This window comes from Carassius gibelio, chromosome B22 (assembly GCF_023724105.1).
Source record: "Carassius gibelio isolate Cgi1373 ecotype wild population from Czech Republic chromosome B22, carGib1.2-hapl.c, whole genome shotgun sequence".
Lineage (NCBI taxonomy): Eukaryota > Metazoa > Chordata > Actinopteri > Cypriniformes > Cyprinidae > Carassius > Carassius gibelio.
The window spans coordinates 44,727,598-44,732,597 of NC_068417.1; the positions used below are offsets into that span (position 1 = coordinate 44,727,598).

The following is a 5,000-nucleotide window of genomic DNA, read 5'->3' on the forward strand; positions in this document are numbered from 1 at the left end:
GGGAGACCGCCTGGGAATACCAGGTGCTGTAAGCTTTTTGGACATTTTTCACTTAGTATATAATAATTTTGCCAAAAAATAGAGTCAGTGCCTGATCTCTGAATATTAGCAGGTTTGGGCCAGTTTAGTACATGGATGGGAGACTGCCTGGGAATATACTGCCTTTAATTATAATTTTGCATTATTGAGACACTGTTTTCCTAATGAATGTTGTTCAGTGCTTTGACGCAATGTATTTTGTTTAAAGCACTATATAAATAAATGTGATTGATTGATTGATTGAATACCAGGTGCTGTAAGCTTTTTGGACATTTTTCACTTAGTATATAATAATTTTGCCCAAAAAAAGTCAATGCCCGATCTCTGAATATTAGCAGGTTTGCACCTGGTTAGTACATGGATGGGAGACTGCCTGGGAATACCAGGTGCTTTAATCTTTTTGGAAAATTTCACGAATTATATAATAATCTTTCATTAAAAAAAAAAAAGAGTCAATGCCCGATCTCTGAATCTTAACAGGTTTAGGTCTGGTTAGTACTTTTATGAGAGACTGCCTAGGAATACCAGGTGCTTTAAGCTTTTGGGTTTTCTTTCCTACTTATATAATGTACTGGCGATAAGATTGGCTGTTCTTTAAATAGCCCTCTCTTTGCAGCAGACTTCGCTTACAGCCATACCAACCTGGCTATGACCGATCTCGTCTGATCTCGGAAGCTAAGCAGGTTTGGGCCTGGTTAGTACTTGGATGGGAGACCGCCTGGGAATACCAGGTGCTGTAAGCTTTTTGGAAATTTTTCACTTAGTATATAATAATTTTGCCAAAAGATAGAGTCAATGCCGATCTCTGAATATTAGCAGGTTTGGGCCTGGTTAGTACATGGATGGGAGACTGCCTGGGAATACCAGGTGATTTAATCTTTTTGGAAAATTTCACGAATTATATAATAATCTTTCATAAAAAAAAAAAAAAGAGTCAATGCCCGATCTCTGAATCTTAACAGGTTTAGGTCTGGTTAGTACTTTTATGAGAGACTGCCTAGGAATACCAGGTGCTTTAAGCTTTTGGGTTTTCATTCCTACTTATATAATGTACTGGCGATAAGATTGGCTGGTCTTTAAATAGCCCTCTCTTTGCAGCAGACTTCGCTTACGGCCATACCATCCTGGCTATGTCCGATCTCGTCTGATCTCGGAAGCTAAGCAGGTTTGGGCCTGGTTAGTACTTGGATGGGAGACCGCCTGGGAATACCAGGTGCTGTAAGCTTTTTGGAAATTTTTCACTTAGTATATAATAATTTTGCCAAAAAAATAGAGTCAATGCCGATCTCTGAATATTAGCAGGTTTGGGCCTGGTTAGTACATGGATGGGAGACTGCCTGGGAATACCAGGTTCTGTAAGCTTTTTGGACATTTTTCACTTAGTATATAATAATTTTTGCCAAAAAATAGAGTCAATGCCGATCTCTGAATATTTGCAGGTTTGGGCCTGGTTAGTACATGGATGGGAGACTGCCTGGGAATACCAGGTGCTTTAATCTTTTTGGAAAATTTCACGAATTATATAATAATCTTTCATTAAAAAAAAAAAAAAAAAAAAAAAGAGTCAATGCCTGATCTCTGAATCTTAGCAGGTTTAGGTCTGGTTAGTACTTTGATGAGAGACTGCCTAGGAATACCAGGTGCTTTAAGCTTTTGGGCTTTCTTTCCTACTTATATAATGTACTGGCGATAAGAATGGCTGGTCTTTAAATAGCCCTCTCTTTGCAGCAGACTTCGCTTGCGGCCATACCAACCTGGCTATGCCCGATCTCGTCTGATCTCGGAAGCTAAGCAGGTTTGGGCCTGGTTAGTACTTGGATGGGAGACCGCCTGGGAATACCAGGTGCTGTAACCTTTTTGGAAATTTTTCACTTAGTATATAATAATTTTGCCAAAAAATAGAGTCAATGCCGATCTCTGAATCTTAGCAGGTTTAGGTCTGGTTAGTACTTTGATGAGAGACTGCCTAGGAATACCAGGTGCTTTAAGCTTTTGGGTTTTCTTTCCTACTTATATAATGTACTGGCGATAAGATTGGCTGGTCTTTAAATAGCCCTCTCTTTGCAGCAGACTTCGCTTGCGGCCATACCAACCTGGCCATGCCCGATCTCGTCTGATTTCGGAAGCTAAGCAGGTTTGGGCCTGGTTAGTACTTGGATGGGAGACCGCCTGGGAATACCAGGTGCTGTAAGCTTTTTGGACATTTTTCACTTAGTATATAATAATTTTGCCAAAAAATAGAGTCAATGCCTGATCTCTGAATATTAGCAGGTTTGGGCCTGCTTAGTACATGGATGGGAGACTGCCTGGGAATACCAGGTGCTTTAATCTTTTTGGAAAATTTCACGAATTATATAATAATCTTTCATTAAAAAAAAAAAAAAGAGTCAATGCCCGATCTCTGAATCTTAACAGGTTTAGGTCTGGTTAGTACTTTTATGAGAGACTGCCTAGGAATACCAGGTGCTTTAAGCTTTTGGGCTTTCTTTCCTACTTATATAATGTACTGGCGATAAGATTGGCTGGTCTTTAAATAGCCCTCTCTTTGCAGCAGACTTCGCTTACGGCCATACCAACCTGGCTATGCCCGATCTCGTCTGATCTCGGAAGCTAAGCAGGTTTGGGCCTGGTTAGTACTTGGATGGGAGACCGCCTGGGAATACCAGGTGCTGTAAGCTTTTTGGACATTTTTCACTTAGTATATAATCATTTTGCCAAAAAATAGAGAAAATGCCTGATCTCTGAATATTAGCAGGTTTGGGCCTGCTTAGTACATGGATGGGAGACTGCCTGGGAATACCAGGTGCTTTAATCTTTTTGGAAAATTTCACGAATTATATAATAATCTTTCATTAAAAAAAAAAAAAAAAAAAAAAAGAGTCAATGCCCGATCTCTGAATCTTAGCAGGTTTAGGTCTGGTTAGTACTTTGATGAGAGACTGCCTAGCAATACCAGGTGCTTTAAGCTTTTGGGTTTTCTTTCCTACTTATATAATGTACTGGCGATAAGATTGGCTGGTCTTTAAATAGCCCTCTCTTTGCAGAAGACTTCGCTTACAGCCATACCAACCTGGCTATGCCCGATCTCGTCTGATTTCGGAAGCTAAGCAGGTTTGGGCCTGGTTAGTACTTGGATGGGAGACCGCCTGGGAATACCAGGTGCTGTAAGCTTTTTGGACATTTTTCACTTAGTATATAATAATTTTGCCAAAAAATAGAGTCAATGCCTGATCTCTGAATATTAGCAGGTTTGGGCCTGCTTAGTACATGGATGGGAGACTGCCTGGGAATACCAGGTGCTTTAATCTTTTTGGAAAATTTCACGAATTATATAATAATCTTTCATTAAAAAAAAAAAAAAGAGTCAATGCCCGATCTCTGAATCTTAACAGGTTTAGGTCTGGTTAGTACTTTTATGAGAGACTGCCTAGGAATACCAGGTGCTTTAAGCTTTTGGGCTTTCTTTCCTACTTATATAATGTACTGGCGATAAGATTGGCTGGTCTTTAAATAGCCCTCTCTTTGCAGCAGACTTCGCTTACGGCCATACCAACCTGGCTATGCCCGATCTCGTCTGATCTCGGAAGCTAAGCTGGTTTGGGCCTGGTTAGTACTTGGATGGGAGACCGCCTGGGAATACCAGGTGCTGTAAGCTTTTTGGAAATTTTTCACTTAGTATATAATAATTTTGCCAAAAAAATAGAGTCAATGCCGATCTCTGAATATTAGCAGGTTTGGGCCTGGTTAGTACATGGATGGGAGACTGCCTGGGAATACCAGGTTCTGTAAGCTTTTTGGACATTTTTCACTTAGTATATAATAATTTTGCCAAAAAATAGAGTCAATGCCGATCTCTGAATATTTGCAGGTTTGGGCCTGGTTAGTACATGGATGGGAGACTGCCTGGGAATACCAGGTGCTTTAATCTTTTTGGAAAATTTCACGAATTATATAATAATCTTTCATTAAAAAAAAAAAAAAAAAAAAAAAAGAGTCAATGCCTGATCTCTGAATCTTAGCAGGTTTAGGTCTGGTTAGTACTTTGATGAGAGACTGCCTAGGAATACCAGGTGCTTTAAGCTTTTGGGCTTTCTTTCCTACTTATATAATGTACTGGCGATAAGAATGGCTGGTCTTTAAATAGCCCTCTCTTTGCAGCAGACTTCGCTTGCGGCCATACCAACCTGGCTATGCCCGATCTCGTCTGATCTCGGAAGCTAAGCAGGTTTGGGCCTGGTTAGTACTTGGATGGGAGACCGCCTGGGAATACCAGGTGCTGTAACCTTTTTGGAAATTTTTCACTTAGTATATAATAATTTTGCCAAAAAATAGAGTCAATGCCGATCTCTGAATCTTAGCAGGTTTAGGTCTGGTTAGTACTTTTATGAGAGACTGCCTAGGAATACCAGGTGCTTTAAGCTTTTGGGCTTTCTTTCCTACTTATATAATGTACTGGCGATAAGATTGGCTGGTCTTTAAATAGCCCTCTCTTTGCAGCAGACTTCGCTTACGGCCATACCAACCTGGCTATGCCCGATCTCGTCTGATCTCGGAAGCTAAGCAGGTTTGGGCCTGGTTAGTACTTGGATGGGAGACCGCCTGGGAATACCAGGTGCTGTAAGCTTTTTGGACATTTTTCACTTAGTATATAATCATTTTGCCAAAAAATAGAGAAAATGCCTGATCTCTGAATATTAGCAGGTTTGGGCCTGCTTAGTACATGGATGGGAGACTGCCTGGGAATACCAGGTGCTTTAATCTTTTTGGAAAATTTCACGAATTATATAATAATCTTTCATTAAAAAAAAAAAAAAAAAAAAAAAGAGTCAATGCCCGATCTCTGAATCTTAGCAGGTTTAGGTCTGGTTAGTACTTTGATGAGAGACTGCCTAGCAATACCAGGTGCTTTAAGCTTTTGGGTTTTCTTTCCTACTTATATAATGTACTGGCGATAAGATTGG

General features: G+C 40.1%; 10 non-coding genes across 10 annotated transcripts in view; all 10 read left to right on the forward strand.

Annotated features, from left to right (window-relative positions):
- LOC128004875 (5S ribosomal RNA) overlaps window positions 1-35 on the forward strand; it is a 119-nt gene extending 84 nt beyond the window's left edge. Inside the window, exon 1 of the ribosomal RNA XR_008177549.1 lies at window positions 1-35. This exon is cut by the window's left edge and continues 84 nt beyond it. This is a non-coding gene — a ribosomal RNA (5S ribosomal RNA).
- A 628-nt stretch (window positions 36-663) lies between these two features.
- LOC127998988 (5S ribosomal RNA) lies at window positions 664-782 on the forward strand. Its single transcript, XR_008171812.1, has one exon. It is a non-coding gene; the product is annotated as a 5S ribosomal RNA (ribosomal RNA).
- Window positions 783-1,145: 363 nt separating this feature from the next.
- On the forward strand, window positions 1,146-1,264 carry LOC128001556 (5S ribosomal RNA). The gene has a single exon (XR_008174324.1). It is a non-coding gene; the product is annotated as a 5S ribosomal RNA (ribosomal RNA).
- Window positions 1,265-1,775: 511 nt separating this feature from the next.
- Window positions 1,776-1,894, forward strand: LOC128001175 (5S ribosomal RNA). The gene has a single exon (XR_008173946.1). It is a non-coding gene; the product is annotated as a 5S ribosomal RNA (ribosomal RNA).
- Window positions 1,895-2,114: 220 nt separating this feature from the next.
- Window positions 2,115-2,233, forward strand: LOC128000504 (5S ribosomal RNA). Its single transcript, XR_008173286.1, has one exon. It is a non-coding gene; the product is annotated as a 5S ribosomal RNA (ribosomal RNA).
- Window positions 2,234-2,598: 365 nt separating this feature from the next.
- On the forward strand, window positions 2,599-2,717 carry LOC127998562 (5S ribosomal RNA). Its single transcript, XR_008171396.1, has one exon. It is a non-coding gene; the product is annotated as a 5S ribosomal RNA (ribosomal RNA).
- Window positions 2,718-3,091: 374 nt separating this feature from the next.
- Window positions 3,092-3,210, forward strand: LOC127998189 (5S ribosomal RNA). The gene has a single exon (XR_008171038.1). It is a non-coding gene; the product is annotated as a 5S ribosomal RNA (ribosomal RNA).
- A 365-nt stretch (window positions 3,211-3,575) lies between these two features.
- LOC127995688 (5S ribosomal RNA) lies at window positions 3,576-3,694 on the forward strand. The gene has a single exon (XR_008168626.1). It is a non-coding gene; the product is annotated as a 5S ribosomal RNA (ribosomal RNA).
- Window positions 3,695-4,205: 511 nt separating this feature from the next.
- On the forward strand, window positions 4,206-4,324 carry LOC128001176 (5S ribosomal RNA). The gene has a single exon (XR_008173947.1). It is a non-coding gene; the product is annotated as a 5S ribosomal RNA (ribosomal RNA).
- A 220-nt stretch (window positions 4,325-4,544) lies between these two features.
- Window positions 4,545-4,663, forward strand: LOC127998574 (5S ribosomal RNA). Its single transcript, XR_008171408.1, has one exon. It is a non-coding gene; the product is annotated as a 5S ribosomal RNA (ribosomal RNA).
- The last annotated feature ends 337 nt before the right edge of the window (window positions 4,664-5,000 follow it).